The following is a 24141-nucleotide window of genomic DNA, read 5'->3' as shown; positions in this document are numbered from 1 at the left end:
AGTATTCACATCTTATCCTGTCCTCATACATAAATTCAATGAACAAACAATGAGATAAAGGTCACAAGCAACCTTGCTATTACTGCTGATTAGAGGTTATTTAATATCTATTTCTGGCTCTTTGGTTGAGTTTTGTAGAAAAAATCTAAAAGAAAGCCAGTGCTGCTTCAGAATTATTGTAAGATTCTTATTAGAAGTGGATATTCCATTTATAAATGATTGCCTTCCCAACATTCCCACTTCTCCTATTCAGGTTTTAATATGATTTTAAATTTGGTTCTAGTTAAACAAAGAAACTGTGAAATTGACACCAAATCCAATCTGTATGTTAGATAGTTACAAATAGTGTAAAATTAGCAGAAGGGGATGTCTGCATATCTCAGTCTTAAGAACCTTCAGAAAATTCCCTTATAATTTATCTGAATCTCTTATAGTTTTCCCAATATTAAATTCACATGGACACGGGTGAAGCATGTTTATACTGCAGAAACATTATTACTGTTCACTTCCTTTGGTTAATATTGAGGCCTTTACAATGTTAAAATGGTGTTCCTCTGTATTTATATTGTTTTCAAGACTGTTAATCTTTAAATTACCAGCAGTGGACAATGTCATGTCATGGGTATTTCCAGTAGCCTAAATAATAACTTTAATACACACAAAAAAAAAAAAAAGAAGAATAATCAGATCAGGCACCTCGTACACAAAGGTGAACATGTATTGGGATCTGTTTGTTTTTATCTGCCTCTTAAATGTAAAACATGTAAAAGAATAATATTACCAGTAACTTTTTTTTTTTTTAATTAAGAATTGAATGCAAGGGAATACAAGGTATTTGTGTTTTAAGTTTTAGTATTTAATTTAAAATTAGCAAAATAAATTAAAAAATGAGTAATTAAAAATATCTAGTAGCCTACATGTGTTAATGCTGATGGTGCTGTTTGTTCAGTAACCTGTCATAGTGTGTTCATAAGGTTTATTCAAAGCCTCCTGACTTTGTTAAAAAAGAGAGAACAGTGCCTCTGCTATTTCGATATTCTGAAATAAAGTCGCTGAAAGTAATCATCACATTCAATTGTTTAATTTCTACAACTCATCATTCAAAGAGAGATTGATGCATGCTTTTGTATCTTACATAATTGATTATTGTAATGACCTATTCTCTGGTACTCATATCCATGTTATATCTGGACTGCAACTTCTACTAAATGGGCAGACACATGGCAAATGACATTTAATAGAGAAAAGTGTAAGGTACTGCACGCAGGAAATAAAAATGTACATTATAAATATCATATGGGAGATACTGAAATTGGAGAAGGAATCTATGAAAAAGGCCTAGGAGTTTTTGTTGACTCAGAAATGTCTTCATCTAGACAATGTGGGGAAGCTATAAAAAAGGATAACAAAATGCTCGGATACATTGTGAAAAGTGTTGAATTTAAATCAAGGGAAGTAATGTTAAAACTGTACAATGCACTAGTAAGACCTCATCTTGAATATTGTGTGCAGTTCTGGTCACCTCGCTATAAAAAAGATATTGCTGCTCTAGAAAGAGTGCAAAGAAGAGCGACCAGAATTATTCCGGGCTTAAAAGGCATGTCATATGCAGACAGGCTATGAGAATTGAATCTGTTCAGTCATGAACAAAGGAGACTACGTGACGACCTAATTCAAGCATTCAAAATTCTAAAAGGTATTGACAGTGTCGACCCAAGGGACTTTTTCAGCCTGAAAAAAGAAACAAGGACCAGGGGTCACAAATGGAGTTTAGACAAAGGGGATTCAGAACAGAAAATAGGAGGCACTTTTTTACACAGAGCATCGTGAGTGTCTGCAATCAACTCCCCAGTAATGTTGTTGAAGCTGACACCCTGGGATCCTTCAAGAAGCTGCTTGATGAGATTCTGGGATCAATAAGCTACTAACAACCAAACAAGCAAGATGGGCTGAATGGCCTCCTCTCGTTTGTTAACTTCCTTATGTTCTTATGTTCTTATGCAGCTAGAATTTTAAGTGTGACTAAGAGGCGAGATCACATTACTCCTGTGCTAGTATCTCTGCAATGGCTTCTGGTCTGAATCAGGATAGATTTTTGAGGTGCTGCTTTTAACTTAGGCATTAAATGGCCTTGCGTCATTGTATTTAAATATTTTTTTTAATACCATCATTCATATTAAGACATCCACTCAGATCACAGAATGTCAGGCTGCTTACTGTCCCACAAAAAAAAAAAAAACACAGGTGGTAGAGCATTCAGTTATCAGGCCCCAAAACTCTGGAATGATCTGCCTAGCTCAGTAAGGGAAGTGTCACTGCTGTTAAAACAAGATTAAAAACACACTTTTATAATGTAACATTTTTTATGCTAAAATAATGTTCCTTTTATTATGTGCCTTGTTTTTTTTTCTGTGCTATGTGTTTCTTTTGTTTGTATTACTCTTCTTGCATTCTTTTATTAATATTTGTTAATGCTTTTTTCATGTGATGCTCTCTGCATAATTTTTTATTGTGAAAGGCGCTATATTACTATTTAGGGCTGTGTCCGAAGGTTCAAAGGTTCATTCGCTAGCCAGGGATTAGAAGATTGTTTTAAAACTTTGAAGGGTCGTCAGATGGGTTCACTCACTGCATTGTTTTTTTTTTTTTTTTTTCTGTTAACACAAACTGTTTGACAATGTTTGAATACTATTAATAACATAGTAAATGTCACTCAGATGCAAAATTCAAACTTTTGATTTTTATAATGCATATTACGTAAACGAAAGTTGTTATTAAAATCCGCTACTAAATCGTAACGTAGCAACTCTACATGTCGCTGCTGCAGTGTGAGGAGCAGGGTATAATGGGCTAGCAGTGGGCTCGTACCTCTAGGCTGTATTGCTTCAGTAAAATATGTACTGAATACCCAGTATACAAGACCATGTAAGAGAAGTGCTATGGTAGAATATGTTTGAAACATACAAAGTATACGCTAACACTAATAATTTTAATTTTAAAAAAAAAATGGGCACTGTCTCGACAGCAAAGCGTGTAGAGTGCGTAAGGCGTAAGCGGTATTGAAAGAAATGTCTCAAAACCCCTCTGCAAGAAAGCAGACTTAAGCCCCTTTCACATTGGTATGCTCAACCTAGGTCAGAACCTGCCCGGGTCAGTCATGCGGGCCTGGTACATGATTTCACACTGCATTTGATAAACCAGGGTTGACCTCAGTGACAGACGCAAGTGCACAATACGCGTATCAATGCCCCGGAAGCAGTTTATTATTGACGCTTCCATTCAAGCTTCTCTAGATTGCACCGTTGGCCCAAATGTTGATTACAGCAAATGTTTTAAATGCTGCAATCTGCCTCACTCAACAAAAATATGGCTAAACAGAAGCTGTTTGTTATTGTGTCGGCTCACGAACGGCTATCAAGCATTTTGTCTCGCTCAACCCGGGTCAAAGCGTGTCAACCCACATCCTGAGATGGGTTGCTGGGACCCGGGTATCTGGTTTCACACTATGTGGGATTGTGACCTGAGTAGCCAGGACCCAGTGTGAAAGGACTTTAAGTTTGCACTGACAGCATTCAGAGGGCGTGTACAAGAAATTAGATTTTCTTTCATCAAGCAGAAAAAAGGTAAAATACATAAATGAATACTGTATTTTTGCATTTTCTTGCAGATTGATTGGGAACAGATTAAACATAGTTTGAACCATTCCTTTCAAGGTCCTATAACAGGGATTAATTGACCAATTAGGTTAAAGTAAATCTGATCAATTTTTCAATACGTATTAAGGCCCCCCTGACCCAATTGTCTGCTTTTCCATTGCCCAGTATTGTCATACTCAGATGCATTCTTGTTGAACAAATGTTTCAACTTGCATTTATCTGCACATCTTGGTTGGAGTAGAAAGCATTTGCTAAAATAAGGGCTAGAAGTTTAAAATCTTTGACTTTTCAAGCCTAAACTATGACCTTTTTTCCTAATTTTAATGCTGTTGGCTTACTTAGCATGCTATTAAAACTATTTTTGCTGATTCCTCATTAAAACTGCTTGCAGATTGAAGAGGATAATCAGGCTCTGTGCTGAGAAAACACAGTACAAGAAACCAAGTGTGTATTCTCAAACCTCAGGATAAACAGTTGGCATGCTATGGTAGTGAAGATAAAGCCTTGCAAATCAACATATCGATAACAGTAAGTGATTTTTTAAGCTTTTGTAACATCCGTTTAATGTCATGTGTCCTTTGTTCGCTAAGGCAATGTCAGAATATTTCAGTAACAAGGTTGTTGTGGTAAATGATCTTATGAGACTGACCAAACAACAAATGGTGCTGCAGATAGATGAAGTACACATCAGTTGGAAAAATAAATGTTGCTGTTAGACCCTAGCATTGTGTTTCATTTCTCTGGCGTATTACATTGCAATATGTAATGACTGGAAATTCTATTCTCCACTGGGATATGTCCTGAACTACGTTAACATAGAATATTTTGCTACTCTCTAACAAAGATAATGATTTACAGGACCACCAGCTACAACTATAAAGATTATCCATGAGAAAAAGAATGGTGTTTGTCTGATGACTTGGGATAAAGTTTGCTGGTGTGATAATGTTGTACCAATGTAAGGTATCACAGGCTCGGTTTTAATGTAGGTTTATGCAATGTTGAGCTTCACTTCAGCTCCTGCAGCATTTAATGTTCAGTGGTGCACTAATAACCAATTAAATATCATGCATTCAACGCATCCAACTGAGCGTAAGACCAGAGTAAAGCTTGGATCAGTATGTGTGACTATGAAGAATGCCTTGTATTTGTTAAAACTGTATAAATAAGTATTTCATTGAATATTTTAACACACACAAAATGATAGGGCTGGCAAAACAGCTAAAGTACATTGTACATGCAACAGTCGCACTTGTAAACCTCATAAGTAGATGTTTTTGATTTCTTGATGTTACAAGAGAAGCGTGATGTGGAACTTTTTGGGATTTCAACCAGATGGCAACAGCAATCTGGTTGAAGGTGAACGTCAAAATGTTGAAAGTGTTTTAAAGAAGTGAAAAACAAAGTAGGAAATGCCACCAAGTTATTGAAACATCTTTCAGATCGCCACCCCGATCTCTTTGCTGAAGTTTACTTTTACTGTAGTTTCTTCTGTTCTTTTAGTTTAAGTAAGTGCATATTACTTCTAAGAAAAGTCACAGCAAAAATAACAAATAAAACAGGAATGCGCTAGAAGCTGATCAAAAGGGAGTTCATTAATACTTGTTTATTTCGTCATTACAGTGCATTGGCTAAAGCTGCAAAAATATAATTTGCCAACATGTGTCATTAAAACTACCACATGTCAAAATTTTTAGCAAAGTTTTTATATTCTTTGGATTTTGTGTTAATCCGTATTTTATGTGCATGTAATGTGATAGCTGTGAAAAATGTTTTGAATTGCATGCATGAGTGGTGGAAAGACCAGAATGAATACAGACTTAACTTCCCACAGTTTCCCTAACAGGATCAATGTGATGCTTCACCTGCAGAGGAAAGCACGAGACCTATAAAGTTTCCAAGTCACACTGCAAAAGTCCACCAATGCAGACAGCTATAGGTTCATTAGATTTTGTATTATATATGAACAGCAAGCATTCCACCATGTTGTGGCATTATTAACTGTGTATTAGCATCTTATGCATTTTGCACTTGCAAAAAAAAGGAATTTGGCAGCCATTCAACATGTAATGGATGTAAGGTCCAAAGTATTGTGATAGTATTGAATATCATGATGCTGTACATGGTATCGTATCAAGGCTACCTAAATGAGGTATCGCAGAACACTAGTCTTAGTACCCATGCCCATCTGGAAAGAAATAATACATCTATCATGAATGATATTTAAAAGGTATGGTTGAAGCCACGTTAAATTGATTTATTAATTCCCGATGTCCATACAATCCAGATTACTGTATCATTAAAACTAGCACAGCATTTTCTCAATAATGTCTCAAAGTCAGAGCTTATTTTTTGCTTTACTGATGTCTTTGGAAAGGATATAATATTGTATATTGTATAATGAAAAGGGGTATAATTGAGCCTGTGGTTCTTTTAGTTAGACAATTACAATTATTTAATTTGGCCTTAGGAAAAGGTCTGCAGTATATGTGAAACAAGGCTGTCTATTTCAGTGAGCAGCTATGTAGACACAGCTAACAAAAGAGAAGGTTTGCTTTCACTTCCTCCACAGCCCTGGGGATTCCACAATCGCACAATAACAGACTGTTCTGGTTTAACAGTTCTGATTGCTCAAATTGTTTCCAAAGAAGTTTGAAAGTAATTTTCTTACACTGCATTATTTTAATCTGTGAAGATACTGGTGGTTCATGCTCGTGCTAGCCTGGATACAACCCTGATTAAAATGGATGGAGGGTTGTCAGAATCCTTATTGTGGAATAATTTAACCTAATTTAAACCACAGTATTGATTATTGCCCTTCTCTGGACCTTGTTAAACTCTAAAACATGTTTTATAAAAAATAATATATTGAGTTATTTAGGCAGCATTGTTCCTTTCTCTTTAATTGCTCCCGTACAAAAGGATGTGAGTATTGAACAAGTCCAGTGGGGAAACTTAAACAAACTTGACCACCTAGTTCCTCCATTTCTTTCTTCCGTTCTATTGCAGTTGGGGCCTTAGAAACAGAAGGTGCATGTCATACATTTCCCTGCTGTCATAATAACAGAGAGGAATGTGTGTCTACCAGAATTTCAATCTGGGTTAACACTGCCAAACGAATATGTCTGGGGTTGAATACTGAACGTTCGTTATTATTATAAATCTGGTTCCCTGAAATAGAAATGTAACCATCACCAAATGGGTATTTACTGTCTAAAGACCCAAAACCTGAATAAGATACAATAAAACCGCTCAGCTGAGTATCTGTGATGCAGTCATGCCCGCCCCCTAGGGTATAAAGGACTGCACACACAGATCTCGTGTCATTTTTCCTTCAAGCCTGCTGCAATCATGGACACAGCAACCTTGAAGGTTAATGGTTACTGTGGAAGAGCAAAGCTCTGCCCTTTTAAATTGGCAGGGATGGGGTTAACTTCCCCTGCCTGCCTGGGTTTATTATGTTCAGGTGGCTGGGGTTGATTAGTTGATTAGGTTGATTAACGATCAATCAGCGCCCAGCCACCTGATATAAAAGGAGGCCTCTGCTTCTCATTTGGGGAGAGGGAGCTGAGGAAGCAGGTTGGGTTTTTTTTTTGGTTGTTTGGAGAGCTTGAATCCAGTGAAGGCATTGCCCAGCCTGGAGATTGTTATTTTTGTAAATTTTGCTTTTTTGTCTTTCTTTGTGTTTAAATTGTTTTGTTTTGGCCCTTGTGCCCTTTCATTTGGTGTTTATTTATAATAAAATAGTTATCTTTTTGAACTGCAGTCTGTCTCTGGGCCTCTATCCACTCACCAGCCTGCCACAGTTACATTTCTATTTCAACCATTACCGAATGCGTCAGTATAACCAAGCTGTCCCAGGGGCAAGATTGCTGCATGCCCAGAATGCTACAAGGCTAAGCCGAGGCTGCCTTTTGTGTTACCATTTCGAGACCCCAGTAACAAGTAGCTAGGGCCAAAGAATTCAGGGAGAAACTCACCTCTATGCCTGTGTTGCAAAGGTTGACTTGGAAGCCGCCCTTAACACTTTAGTTCCAAAGCCATTCAGCCTGTAGAATTTCCTTGACAGATGCACCCTGGAATAAAGACCACAAAGTTGCCATGCCCCTGGTGGAATGGGCAGTGACCTTTCTGATGGTGGCAAGTTGGCTCGCTCATAGGCAGTCCTGACTGTATTTGCAATCCATATGGACAGTGTCTGTTTAGACAAGGCTTGACCATCTGACTTCACCCCATAGCAGGCAAAAAATTCAGAACAGAAACAATGTTTTCAGCTGGTATAGTGCTGGAAGAAGGAAATACATACCCTATTTTGGACGATACAGGTTCATAGGGCTTGAAGCATAAAAAGGGTGCAATCTGTCAATATTTCATTGGGTGGTCAAATTTTCCCTGTGATATAACAGGGAACCTAATGTATCAATAAAATGCATCTTGCAGTCAACAACTTTTTTTCCTGCCATAAATACAGTGAAAGCAGGGGTGTGTGCAGGGGGGGAGGGGCAAATATAAACTAAATCTGTTATTGATGAGTTATCATGGTGTACAAACTACATCACGTCAACAGAAACCTGCAATTAACTTCTACAGGCATTCCTCCCATCCTCCACTTCTACTCTGTTTTTTTTAGCTTTCTCTGCTGTTTTCTTGTTTGAATACAGACCAACTGTAGGTGTATGAGATTATACTTAGGTAAATGCTGTTTTCTGTGAAAATGCAGTTACTCCTTTGGTTTCATAGTATGTAGATCCATAAACATGTGACTGAGTATAAGTGTCCTCATAGTTGAAGTGCAAATGTATTTTGCAAATTCGTAAATATCATATTAAAGCATTTTAGGTGGATTTCAAATAGATTTTCACTTTCTGATTTCTCCAACTTTTCTAATCGCAACCTCCAAATATAAGTGCATGTGTCTATTTGCATGACCATATGTTAAATCTGTCTGAAACCCTGGAAGGTTGTACATGTACAAAATGTTTCTGCTTCTGTTGAGATTCTTAATACTGCTCGTTAAGGTATTGTTTCAAATTTCTGCTGTTTGTTTTGAATGAGAATTAACGCCTGTGAGAATGTTTCCAAAACAGATATTTATAGGAAATTCATAACAGTCATATAATTTAACATACTATAAAAAAGTATACCAACATTTCTTGGCTTAATACTCCCATGACATTAGGCATCCTGACTGAGAAACCCCACCAAATGAACCAATAGAAATGTAAAAGCTGATAAACTTACAATTATTTTGTTCTGTGAATGGATTGTTAACATAGACATTGTAAGACTAGATTAATAGCTTATAATAGATTCATATATTAAAATATGTGTTACTGCTTACATAAATGTGGTAAATAATCCCAGCCACCAAATCAAAGCGTTCATGTAAATGTAACATTGCTTTGTCAAGTTATTTGAGGGTGAATATTTTGTGTACCCTAGTTTGGGAAACGAGTGCATTCCTTCTTGATGCCTTGTATTTTGGAGATTGTTGTATTTATATTATGATTTAAATATTAACCATAATATCCATTGCATGCATACAGAAATGTGTTTTACAATACCAAAATTCAAATTCCTTTGCCATTAAATACGTTGACTGATGACCCTATGAACAATAGAAATGTTATTCCCCTCACATTCAATCCCCAATGCAGTCTGAATAACCTTAGGCCTAGAAAGTTTGTTTTAAACACAACTGCAGATTAGTGTAAAGAAAATGAGTACAGCATTAATAAACTGCTTCATTCATTTATAAATAGATGATCTGTCCAGGCCTTTTCTTTAAATCGTCTTTCAATGGAATCATGTTGTATTGTATTTCTTGGCAATTCCATGGCAACCTGTAAATCTAGTGCTGTGTGAAGAATTTTATTACATTACAAGGTCAAATCCTGTATGCTTTATAAGGTGTGTATGCTGTTGAATACAATATCTGTTTGCAGTTAGACCATTGAATGACCATTCCTTTGTGAAGTATCTTTTCAGAATATACAGGTTAATATGCATGCACGTTGTGACTTATGATACACTTGTAAACTGCACTATATAATGTGCCTTGTACATAACACGTATCCTGTGTTGCAATGTTTCTAAAATTTATAAAAGCATGTAACTTATATTCCAAGAATTACGATATTAAACTGTCAGTAAGCTTGCATAGCTACTGGTGAAGGTTTAGACCTGCAGTTTTTAAATTGGGATGCTCAAAGTAATTTGCCTGAGGGAGGTTAGTTTTTGTTTTTTTGTTTTTTGTTTTTATTTTGCATTGCTTCACTATTAAAAGTCATCAATCAACATTTCTAAAGAAACCACTAGCTGTGCCACCTTCACCTTCGAGTCAGAAACAATGCCATGTCAGTGTATTCTGTTCAGTGACTTTAGCAGATGGTATTTTGGTGATGCTCTGTTTGGAATTGGCAAAAACCTTAATTCAAAGGAAAATGGAGGATCAGTGCAAAACATTTGAAAACTAGGAAACATGATCTCCAAGTTTACTTAATGAATCTGAGCTGCTAGGTAGCTTTGGGCAGCTACAAAAATGTAATTGGCTGATAGATGACTGGCTGTTAAAAGAACAAAATGTGTCTATATCAACAGTATACAACACTGCATGTGACAAGATTGCTATTACAGTTTAGTGCTGGAAGGAAGCCGGGGAAGTTATTGTGTTTCCTTAATTAGTGGGAAGCAGGGTTGAAGCAAGAGCACTGAGATCAGCAGATTCTTTGTACAACAGGGATTACTTACATCAATTGCTCTGGCGGGGGAACATGAGGTAAGGCAGTGTCGCTTGCAATTAAAATTGTCTGTAAAATTATAGGTTACAGAAAGTGCAGTGAGTAGGAGGTTCTTTTGTCTAAACTGTGTACAAATCCATTTTTATTAGCAAAAAAAACCCTCCAGCTTTTTTGATTTATGAGTGTTCATAAAGTGAAAATGTTACTGGACCACAGTAACAGTAGACAACACTTCATAGCTGAGTGAAAAGCCCCTGGTTGGTAAACTATTGACTTATTAACCTTTTACCTTTTATTTGAAACCGCTCAACAAAAATAGACTTCTTCTTCAAAAGAAAATTGATAATAAAATAGCTGCCTGATGTAGGATTCTGTAAGGGGTGGCCTAGTCAAGGTTCTTCCCACAACAAAGAGTAGTCTTGATGAAGCTAGTTTCAAAGCGGGACTGTTGACAAGATAAGAAGTTAGTCTATAGTCAAAGTGGTTTTGATGAGGTCCTATAACTCTGCTTTCTAATCCAATATGTTTCACTGTGAATTTACTTTAGTTGATATAATGTTAAGAATATATGGAATAACTGATTTAAAATATTTCAAGGATACAATTATCTGCCCCTTATCCCTCTATGAATCCAGGTAAACCTATTCATTTATCTAGTGTGTCTATTCGTTTTTGTGTGAAAATTTTTGTAGAGACAGTTTCAATGAAAATGTCACTGAGGTAAATAAGAAGCAGCAAGTTTAATGGGTGTGCTCTGCTCTGGTAATTTGTAACTGGTATGGCTGATGGCAAGGCTTCTGTATTATAAAGGCCTCTCTCTGTTGCTAGGCACCAAATAAATGGGAAGATTACAGGCACATAAAAATATAGTAAATCCTGAGCCTTTTCTATTTAGTAAGACTCGATATTAAACAAAGTACAAAGCAATTCAATTTTTCATAGGCCAAAAAATAAATTGGTGTCAGCTTCATGGGGATTTTTATCTCCATGTTATCATCAAAGCCTTTATTGTTAAAGGGCACATAAACCCGCACAGGTGAAGCAGCATAAATAAAAGATTCTAAATTTGGCAATGGAAAGGGTAGGGAATTGAACCAGAAACTATGGCCAGGTTTCAATGAAAAAAGAAAAATATCTCACCTTTTTCTCATGTTATTTTGGTAGTAAGAACATAAGAAAGTTTACAAATGAGAGGATACGATTTAGCACATCTTGCTCGTTTAGTTGTTAGTAGCTTATTGATCCCAGAATCTCATCAAGCAGCTTCAATGTCAGTACTTTTTAATGGTATTTATATATTAATTTTACTCTATACCAGTGTTATTTACCCTCATCAAAAAATCTCTATCTATCCCCCAAAGAAAATCTTGGCAGCAAGTGCCTCCTATTTTTTAATTCTGAATACCCCTTTATCTAATCTCCATTTCTGACCCTTGGTCCTTGTTTCTTTTTTCAGGTTGAAAAAGCCCCTTAGGTCAACATTGTTGATGCCTTTTAGAATTTTGAAAACTTGCATCAGATTGCCGTATAGTCTTCTTTGTTCAAGACTGAACAGATTCAGTTATTTTAGCCTGTTTGCATATGACATGCCTTTTAAACCAAGAATAATTCTGGTCGCTCTTCTTTGCACTCTTTCTAGAGCAGCAATACCCCTTTTGTAGCGAGGTGACCAGAACTGAACACAATATTCTAGATGTCTTACTAATGCATTGTAAAGTTTTAAAATTACTTCCCTTGATTTGAATTCAACACTTTTCACTATACATCCAAGCATTTTGTTAGACTTTTTTTATAGCTTCCACACATTGCCTAGATCAGTGTTTCTCAATCTGTTTCTCGAAATAAATGAGTTTGGTGGGCAGGTGAGAGGAAGTAATTTGTTTTCTACAAACCCTGTCAGGAACTTACCATGTTTGTTTAAACCACGAATACCTTATAATATTTAAGTAGAAAAAGCTTTAAAAAAAATAATAATGATAAATAGAAAACGTATCTCGGTCTGTAGGCTTTTTTTTTTTTTTTTTTTTTTTAAACTGACTAAGCTGATTCGACATTGTAACACTGTGTATGTCGCAAATTATGTTACATCTTTTTGGAAACCGTTAGTGTCAAAGGTTCTTATTACCTATATATATATATATATATATATATATATATATATATATATATATATATATATATATATATATATTTTTTTTTTTTTTTTTTTAATTGTTGCTTTTAATCGTTTGAGAGCAGATTATTTGCATTTGTTTTTTCATTGAGTAAATGAGTCCGAGAAGTGTCCGTAACTCAAAACACTCTTCTGAAATTAGTATTAATTTAGGCAAGGGATTGGGAGTCTAGAATTGGCAATAGGGTTTGTGAAACAAAGAAAGTTTTTTTGTAATACCCTCTCTTGTGTCGAAGTACTATAAATGTAAGTAGCTACTGTACAAAGTAAACAATATATATATGTATGAAATCTTTTTTTATTTAGTTTTATTCAAGTAAGTTAGCATATGGTACGACGCATATAGATGCATTTAGGGTCTGGTCTTTTCTTCTGTTCTTGCTGCCAATATATTACATATGTGGTTTATTAAGAGAAAAATATGGTTGATGTTCATTTTAAATCATTATGTGTTGACAGCTTTCATATTTCTTGTGCTTTTGTAGTCAGTCAGCTTCTCCAATCTCACCCGGCATTTAATGTCAGTATTTTTTAATGGTATTTATATATTTATTTTACTCTCTACCAGTGTTATTAACCCTCATCAAAAAATCTCTATCTATCCCCCAAAGAAAATCCTGGCTACACCAGTGGTCCAGGTTAATACTAAAGCTATTGGGGTTCAAGGCACTTAAGAATTCGTTAAATTGCAGGAAGGTACACCGTTGTGTGTGTGTGTGTGGTTTTTTTATGTTTGCAATTTTCCTGTCTGTTGGCACAACTTCTGTCTCAAGAGACTGTTGGATGATCTTAGTTAGTGATTTGTAAATAACTTCTTTCAGTTATTTGAGTACTATTGGGAGGATCTCATCTGGCCCAGGGGATTTGCTTATTTTAAGAGCTCCTAGTCCCTTTATCACTTCTGCCTCTGTTATGGTAAAATTATTTAAAACTGGACAGGAACAGGTCTACATGTTGGGCATGTTGACATGTTGGGCATCATCCTTTGTAAAAACTTGTGTAATCATTTTAGTATTTTTGTTATATTTTTTTCTCTTCATCTATGGTGTTGCTATTTGTATCTCTTAGACATTTTACTTCCTCCTTGAATGTTCTTTTGCTGTTAAAATATTGGAAAAACTTTTTGGAATTGGTTTTAGCCTCCTTCATTTTTATCTCTCTCTTCCTTTTTGACTTGCTTGCAGTTTCAAGTTCTCTTTCTGTGTACTTTGTTCTTGGTCCATTTTATACGCTCTGTGAAGTGTCCCTTTTATTATGCCCTTTGAATTTTTGTCCATTATTCTGACCTATATTGATTCTGCGTTGTTTTATTTTTCCAGATTTAACACCTGGGCTTCAAGACTATTTTTTGATGTATAGCACTACACCTCCGCCTCTTCTGTCCTGCCTGTCTTTACTATACAGTGTATACCTACTAATATTATATTTGTCTCCATCACTCTCAGATAACCAAGTTTCTGTAACACCTATCATATCGTAGTTACTTGCTAGTGCAGTAGCTTCAAATTCTAACATTTTGATTTTTAGACTTCTATTATTTAGACAAATACATTTAATGGCTATCTTACCTGAGTTGTTGCCCTTGTTTTGCTGTAGTCTCCCTTCTATTTTTTTTTCCTGTTGATTTCTCCCCCCTTCCTTTCTACACTGAACAAAAATATAAACGCAACATGCAACAATTTCAAAGATTTTACTGAGTTACAGTTCATATAAGGAAATCAGTCAATTGAAATAAATTCATTAGGCCCTAATCTATGGATTTCACATGACTGGGAATACAGATATGCATCTGTTGGTCACAGATACATTAAAAAAAAGATAGGGGTGTGGATCAGAAAACCAGTCAGTGTCTGGTGTGACCGCCATTTGCCTCATGCAGCGAGACACATCTCCTTCACATAGAGTTGATCAGGTTGTTGATTGTGGCCTGTGGAATGTTTTTCCACTCCTCTTCAATGGCTGTGCGAAGTTGCTGGATATTGGCAGGAACTGGAACACGCTGTCGTACACGTCGATCCAGAGCATCCCAAACCTGCTCAATGGGTGACATGTCTGGTGAGTATCCAGGCCATGGAAGAACTGGGACATTTTCAGCTTCAAGGAATTGTGTACAGATCCTTGCAACATGGGGCCGTGCATTATCATGCTGAAACATGAGGTGATGGCGGCGGATGAATGGCACGACAATGGGTCTCAGGATCTTGTCACGGTATATCTGTGCATTCAAATTGCCATTGATAAAATGCAATTGTGTTCGTTGTCCGTAGCTTATGCTTGCCCATACCATAACCCCACCGCCACCATGGGGCACTCTGTTCACAAAGTTGACATCAGCAAACCGCTCGCCCACATGATGCCATGCACGCTGTCTGCCGTCTGCCTGGTACAGTTGAAACCAGGATTCATCCGTGAAGAGCACACTTCTCCAGTGTGCCAGTGGCCATAGAAGGTAAGCATTTGCCTACTGAAGTCGATTACGATGGCCGGTTGGACGTACTGCGAAATTCTCTAAAACAATGTTGGAGACGGCATATGGTAGAGAAATGAACATTCAATTCTCTGGCAACAGCTCTGGTGGACATTCCTGCAGTCAGCATGCCAATTGCACCCTCCCTCAAAACTTGAGACATCTGTGGCACTGTGTTGTGTGACAAAACTGCACATTTTAGAGTGGCCTTTTATTGTCCCCAGCACAAGGTGCACCTGTGTAATGATCATGCTGTTTAATCAGCTTCTTGATATGCCACATCTGTCAGGCGGACGGATTATCTTGGCTAAGGAGAAATGCTCACTAACAGTGATGTAAACAAATTTGTGCACAAAATGTGAGAGAAATAAGCTTTTTGTGCATGTGGAAAATTTCTGTGATCTTTCATTTCAGCTCATGAAACATGAGACCAACACTTTACATGTTGCATTTATATTTTTGTTCAGTGTAGTTTAATGCTTCTGAACCTCCTTGAGGATCCTTTCTCAGAGTCGATGGTTCCCTTTTTAATTAAGTGAAGTCCGTCCTGCCTATATAGATAGTTCTTGTTATAGAATGTGGTCCAATGTTCAAGGAATGTGAAGACTTCCTGTGTGCACCACGATTTCAGCCATGTATTTAGATGATTTATTTCCAGCTGTCTGTATGCTCCTTTGCAAGGTGCTGGCAGTACCCCAGAAAATAACACAGTTTTGGTCTTTTTTAATTACCTTCCTAGCTCTTTGAATTTGTTTTGCAGGAATCTTGCACTGTCCTTTCAATGTTGTTTGTACTGATGTGGACAACTACTACCCGGTCATCTCCTGTTCTTTCAAGGAGCCTGTCCATGTTCTCAGTGATGTGTGTCACAAAGGCTCCTGGAAATAAAGTTAATTTCTGACCTCTAAATTAGCTTGTAGGTGATGCCAGAAATGCACTTTATGTCTGTCTCCATCTGCCATGCTTTCATGTTATTTAGTTTTTAAAAAATGATTAAGGCTAAAAACATTAGTCAAGATACAGAAGGTCACCCTGTTTGAAGTACGTCACTATACATTTTGACATATTTCACTTTTAAAGAGCAAGCGTCATTATAAAAAAGGATTGAAGATCAAATATTGTATTCAGGGAAGCTGCTGCATTTGAATCACTAAAGTCTTTAAGTTGAAAACAATACTATTATTAAATAAATGCAATGGCTAAGATATCAAATAGGCAGCCCAGTTTGTTAAGAAATGTTGTAAATACATGGTTAGCAGCATTAGATGGGGTTCAAGGGGCAAAGCTGCAGTATCAATTTAACTACTCATTCCTGTATTCATAATGTAATCTTTTAAATTGCATTTTTGTGTGATACTAGTCAAGATGTAAGTCTAATCATATCGTAAATAAAAAAAATGCTAAACAATCATTATTGACAGTGACAATCGTATGAAGAAACAATAATACTGGTCTCCCAAAGAAGTGATGCAGATAAGCGATTCCCAAACTGGGTTGGAAAAGGGCCCGGGGTAGGTCTCTGAACAGGTTATCGTTACCACATACAAATATATTTGTACATCAATGTAAAGGATAATGCTATATTTTATGTTTAATTAAATAAAAAAGCAAAAGAATCACTAGTTATTTTTTTCTTTTTTATAGAGAATTTGTTTAACAATCCCCCACTTCCCCTATCAATAACAAATATGATGTGCTATATTATTAGGAAGCTTTTCAGAAACATTCAATGTGTCCTGCTGTTGAATAATATCGTGCAAAGCAAAGAATAATTAAAGAGGGTTGCAGCTGAATGAACAGTTGTGCTCGATAAATTGATTCTGAACAGTGGTGTACATTTGTATAGCTATTGTAACTTTACTGTGTTAATACTCATTGCACTTGATTAGTACAATGAGTACGTTGTTTCGTGTGGCTGAACTTCAGTTTACCAAGAGCAATTAAATATGTAACCAGAGACGTGTTGTAAGCGTGATTTTCTATTAGTTTCATTTATTAAGTGTTTTGTACTTTGTAAAGCCAGGACCCCTTGTCAGTTTTACTCCCAAAGCGATTCACTGTTTGTTTCAAAATACAGCAGTTTATGTGTAGCTACCTAACTAAATAAGTGTGTCGTTTGTTTTCCCTAATGTAGTTTCAGCTGCAGGTTAAAAATGCTATTCTTGGACCTTTAGAATGTTATTATATTACTGTTTCCTTGAGAAGGAAACAGGAAAATAACAACTTGTGCAATCAGTCATTTATGAAAATGTTTTTATTCATGAAGGCCAAGCTCAAATGGCTCACAAATATGTAGTTGATTAAAAAAAGTACCTCACTATCCACTGTACTTTTAAATAGCATAAGCCTACCCCTTTGTAGTGGGTAGAGGTGTGTCTTCAGGGAGGTTTTCTATAAGTTATATAATCCCTTATGGTAAACTAAGAATCAAAGGAAGCAGTATACTGTACAAAATCAAAGGAAGCAGTATACTGTACAGTGTGTACGCTGGATCTGCACGTCTTTGTCTTCATTGACCGTGGACAGATTCTACAGCGAATCATTTCAGACCCCGATAAAAACAACAACATCATCACATTCTTACAGCTCAGTTTTGTTATATGTTAACACTGAAAAAAGAAATGAAACAGAGAATGGCATCTACAAGTATATACAAATTAATAACTGTAAGGTAGTAAAATGTAATATGAATCAGCAAGTGTTTTTATTTTATTTTTTTATTCTGTTACAGCAGTATGGAAATCAAGCAAGCTACTACATCACAATGTTACATACGTGGGTCATCACTGAATAATACTGAGGCAGACACAGAGCACTGGGTGTTGACACACCGCGCAGGCGCACAGATTTAATAAACAACAGCCAGTCTGTCACCAGGGCACCAGCAATGTAACCCTAGTGTCAGATTTAATAAAGAAAACACAAATAAAACTTAAAGTTTGCCAAAAGGCAAGCGCTAGTCCCGCTAAAAGGAACGTCCCACTCAAGGAACCTACTAAATTACGCAAACTCTGTAGTTTGGGATCAAGATTCCCTAAACTGACCTACTTCTGGGCTCCCCAAGTTACGGCATCTGCACGACATTTTCAAAAGGCCTTGGCTGGGGAATGATTTCAAGAGCACCATCTTTCAGTGGAAGGGTTTTGTGCAGCAGTTCTCTCCATGCAGCAGACGCTCTCCTCCTCGATGTAATCAATTTTCTATGCAGGATTGCTAGCACCACCAGTATATAAATGTGCCTCTTATTTACTAAATGTTATGAATACGTTGCAACACTGGACCTAAGAATTTATATTATATATATATATATATATATATATATATATATATATATATATATATATATATATATATATGATATCCTTGTATCCTTCGTGTCAATTATGCCTTCAACCTCTCATTGGTAGGTCACAGCACTGTAAGTTGGTTCCCAGGAGATATTAATTGGTGCCCAAAAGATACTAAGAGGTGAGCACACATTAAACTATGTTGTTTTTTTAATGGTTCAGAGGATTAAACATGTAATCCATTCTAGTCAACCCATTTTGAAGCAAGTGGAAAGTTTAAAAAACTAGACTAGAAAAAAATAGAAACTGAGTTTAACAAATAATTTCTAGCTTGCTTTATTCATCTAAGAAAATTTAACTTTTGCTTCTGCGATTGTTCAAAATAGATCCCCTTGTGTTTTAAACTACATATTGTCAGTTTAGTAAGTAACTTCCAGATTGTAACAACCCTCAATCCCTTCTATAGTACTAGTCATGCTTACAATCCCAATCATTGGGTGTATTATAGTTTTTATTTCCATATACATTATTGTGTTGTTACTAAAGGATTTAAAAATAACTGCTTATAATATGCGTTGCATTAAAAGTAATACCAACCAATCGACTGCCATGCATAGTTTTAAGCCATGACAGCTTCATCACACTCTGAAGGCCTATAAAATGCAACAAGCTGCTGGCTTGAAAGGTCCTCATTTCCATTAATCTAATGATTTTGCTGAGCTACAAGATGCAGCCTATGCGTTTGAGTTTTGTGAAGCTGATATGGTGTCAGTAGGGAAATGACTAAGACAAAACACGCATCAGATAACAATGATTTGTTATAACTTCTTTGGCGATGTCCTGCAGATCTTAAAAGTCCAGAGCTAATTGTGAATGTCACACTGATACTGTATCGAGCTACCTTCAACTGGCCTGACATTTGACAAAACACATGACAAAATATTTGATAGTGCCTCACTTCAATAAAATATTTTTTTATCATTTCTTTGTACAGTTATGGCCAAAAGTTTTACATCATTTCAAATTTTTATTTAAAATCATGTAATCAAAGAAACTACAAAATTATATTATAATTATATTATGTCTACCGGAAGCCATACTAGTATACAGTATTTCATGTTAGATTTACAAGTGTCATATTTTTCAGTTTTTTTGTTAAGGATAGTAGATGCCACTTATTCGCAACCTCTCAGTTCCCAGCAAAAGTTGTCATTAACTGAAAGTTGCCAATATGCGAAAAACGGCTGTTATTGTATTTATATGGAAATACCAACATATATATATATATATATATATATATATATATATATATATATATATATATATATATATATATATATATATATATATATTTTTTTTTTTTTAATATGGCAACGGAATACATGGTTTTAATTGTTTTAAATGTGTTAAAAAATGAACATGAGAAACATGAAATACCCTAACATAGAACTGTTTACTTCACACAGGTGTAAAACAAAACAAAAAAAGGGTGTAGGCTTAAATAGTACTCACAACGATGTAATACAATTGTCCTTACAATGAGTAAAGCAAACATAAAAAATGTGTTGTACTTACAATCAATTCTAAAAAACACACTTTTAAAATAAGAAATTATCCAACGTTGTCTGCTTTTTACCATGTACCACCTCCCGCTGTAAATCCGTCTCAATTTTGCGTGTAGCCACATTCAAAGCCACGATTCTGCCTCAGTTCGCCAGGAATATGCAGTTGTGTAGTCAGTGTGTTATAAAAGCTGCATGAAGTATACACATAAATCATGCAAATGTGCTCTGTAGTACTGTCAACTAGTTAAAACGTTGTCAAAAAGCGGCATGCAGTTTCTAATATCAGAATTCCATTAACATTAAAGTCTATGGGATGGGATTGGTTCCTGGAAAAATGTTGTTAATAACCAAAAGTTGTCTTTATCAAGGTTCCAGCATCTACTGTATATGTTAAACTGCAAAGCTGTATATAATTCAATATTTTGATGCAACATTATTCAGCAGGTTTCATTTGACTTTATGAATCAAAATGTGTTAATTTATAGGGTGATGCAAAACTATTCAACAATTTCCATTTCAGCATTTGTGTATCTTTTGCTATTTCTCCTCTCACTTAAGGTGAAAAAGTTAAGAAATTATGTTTACGAGAACAAGGATATAAAAAAAAAAAATAGATAAATTAAATATAAAAAAATCTTAACCTCAACCTCAAATCACAAGGTGCACAACATTTTGATTGTTTTAGCTTACATTTTCATCTCCTGTCACTACTCTGAAGCATTGCATTGAAGCTGACTCTCATTGCACAATTAATTGTTCATGAAAAATCCCAGTTGGCTAAAAAGTTGTTAATTAGATTTTAAAGTTGACAAAGTAGACAACTCAAGAGGACTTTTACATTCAGTGAGTTTAAACTGGGTTATCATATTCTTTATGCAGTCAAATTTATAACACTATTCCATTGCCAGCCCAGGTCCATAGCATAATATAACATATTATATATATAGATATATAGTTATAACTATAATCCATATAGATATATATATATATATATATATATATATATATATGCGACGGGCTGCAATGAAGGGTACATTTTTCTCCTTTGAGGTTCAAACCTTTGATGGTACTAATTTGTATAATTTACTGGTGACGTCACCATAGCTAATTGTTATACATAGGTGTATTGCATCCACAACTTTAAACGCTCAATTATAAATCCTACTAAAAACTAAAAAACCTGAGTACAATTCTACTCAAATATCATCTTTGTATTAGGTGGATGGCTTGGTGATTTTATTTAAAAGCATGTCTTCAACATAGTTACAGTGCCGAGAAAAAGTTTGTGAACCCCTTAGGACTTTCACATATTTTAAACCTAAAATGTTATTATGTCTTAATCTAAGTCCTAATAATAAATAAAGATAACCTGATTAAACAAATGACAAAAAAACATGATACTTTTTCAACATGTATTTATCCACAAATGATTCAACTTCAATATCCATATGTGAAAAAAAAAATATGTGAACCTTTAGATTCAGTAACTGGTGGCAACCCCAATGACTTCAACTAAGCATTTCCTGTAACTGTTGGTCAGTCTCTCACATCGGTTTTGAGGAATTTGGCCTATTCCTCCTTACAGAACTGCTTCAACTCTATGACATTTGAGGGCTTCCTTGCATGGACAGGTCCCGCAGGTACTGCCACAACATTTCAATGGGGTTTAGGTCAGGACTTTGACTAGGCCATTCTAAAACATGGAATTTCTTCTTCTGTAGCTATTTGTAGATCTGCTTGTATGTTTAGGATCATTGTGACCCTGCATGACCCACTTTCGGTTCAGCTTCAGCTCACGGACGGATGGCCTGACATTCTCCTCTAAGATACAATGCAAAATCCATGGTTGTGTCAATGATGGCAAGCCGTCCAGGTCCTGAGGCAGCAAATCAGCCCCAAACCTTCTGTTCGAATGCAGTGTTTGTGGTTCAAACATAATGTTGAGGCCACTGGAACGCTTTAGCGAACTTCAGATGGGCAGCAATATTCTTTTTAGAGAGCAATGGTCTTCTCCTGGCTATCCCATGAACACCATTCTTGTTCGGTCTTGTTTTCTGATAGTTGAGTCATGAACACTCACATTAGCCAAGGCAAGAGTGGCCTGCAGATCCTTGAATGTTACCCTGGGGTTCTTTGTGACTTCCTTCATGATTTTCCAGTTTTTTCTTGGATAGATTTTGGTTGGACAACCGCTCCTGGGTAGGGTGACTGTGGTCTTGAACTTTCTCCATTTGTAGACTATCTGTCTAACAATGGATTGTTGGAGCCCCAAATTCTTAGAAATGGTTTTGTAACCCTTTCTAGACTGATGAGCATCAATAACTGTTTTAATTCAGAGATTTATTTTGACTGTGGCATGATGTGTTTTCACACACCTGTATGGTGAAGACCAAACTCATAAAGTTTCTGATCTTTATGTAGGGTTGGGCCTCCCAAACTCACCCCTGAAGATCTACCTAATTATTTAAACACCTGATTCTAATTATCCCCTTAATTGAGCTGATAAAACCAGGGGTTTCCTTACTTTTTCACATACCCTGAATCATAATTACTCATTGTTTGTCTAATTCATACATATTTTTGACAAAACATGGGATTGGTTAATATAAACCTTATTGGATATTTATAAAAACAGACTGAGTTTAATTCAAGAAGGCTATCATGGTAAAACTATGGAATTTCCATAATTATCATTGGGGTTCATAAACTTTTTCTCTGCACTGTATTACCACATTAACACAGTGCTAAAGTTGGCTTCTTATTCAGCCAGCTTCTTATTCGCTAATATGCAGAAGTGTAACTCAAATTGAATAAGTAACTCGGCCCTGGGGTATTTCAATGGATAAATCGCCTTGGGCTGCTCATTTCAAAGTTAATACAAACACAGAGGGGACTCCTCTATGTCACCCATAAGTATATGTGGATGATGTAGAGGGGATCCCCTGTGTTTGTGTTAACTTTGAAATGAACAGACCAAGGCAATTTATCCCTTGAAAGACCCCAGTTACTTATTCAATTTCAGTTACCTTAGCAAATAAGAAGCTGGGGTGCGAATAAGGAGCTGGCCGAATAAGAAGCAAACTTCATCATCGTCACATTAAGGTTTTTTTTTTATTTTATTTATTTATTTTTTTTTAGCTTTTTTTTAGATAGTTTGTTTTTTTAATTGTGTAATTTTACAAAGTAGTCTATAGTTTGACACATTCGGGGCTACCCTGGAAAATAATTCAAATTAGCCTCACTTTGACACAAAGGGATGGTCGGATCGTCTTCAGATCAGCTTGAGGTAAAGAGAATTGTATACATTGCAATGGGATTGTATTTCATTTTGGGATTGAAGTACACACACACAGCTGTTTCTAACATATGATCCAAGCTGAATGCCAGGGAGACTCAGTCTGACTTACTGTGCCTCTGTTTTCTACTGGCAGATAGTCGTATTAACTGAGCTGAAGTAGGCGGAAAACTAACTAGTGGACGTTTACATTATCCGCCACTTTGGTCTTTAAAAAATAGACACAGATTCTTAGATCATTAAGTATTCCAACCAAAAGAAACCATCAGAATAACCAATGAACCAAATTAACAGATACAGTCCCACCTTGTTTTCAACAACATTAGACAAAACTGAATAGATGAGAAAAACAGGGGTGCAGAAAAAAAAAAACTGGTCAAAATAATGCCATTCTCCAGCTCCTAAAAGCCCCCCATGTGTGTGAATACTTCGCTAAAACTATTGTCAGCAGAAGGGTATGCAATGTATCATCACAAGTTCAAGGACTATCGAGATTTGAAAGTATTGTTTTAAAGAAAATAATGAGCTGCATAACTCACATCATTGTCAACTACGACGGTAGGAGTCTTACTGCCGGTTATGCAATGTATCATCACAAGTTTATATATATATATATATATATATATATATATATATATATATATATATATATATATAGAGAGAGAGAGAGAGAGAGAGAGAGAGAGGAGAGAGAGAGAGAGAGAGAGAGAGAGAGAGAGAGAGAGAGAGAGAGAGAGAGAAGAGTCATTAAAACAGGTCTTCTAATTAATCTTACAGGAGGCTTCCCTATCCCCAGGTCATAAGTCAATGGAATTTTTTTACCTTAAGAAATGATCGAAAGACCTAAATCTCTTGATTTAGAGATTACATCTATTATTTATTATTATTATTATATTATTATTATATTATTATTATTTAATATTATTATTATTGTTTATTAGCAGTTGCCTTTATCCAA

Source organism: Polyodon spathula, chromosome 2 (assembly GCF_017654505.1).
Source record: "Polyodon spathula isolate WHYD16114869_AA chromosome 2, ASM1765450v1, whole genome shotgun sequence".
NCBI lineage: Eukaryota > Metazoa > Chordata > Actinopteri > Acipenseriformes > Polyodontidae > Polyodon > Polyodon spathula.
Note: the sequence above shows the minus strand (reverse complement) of the source record.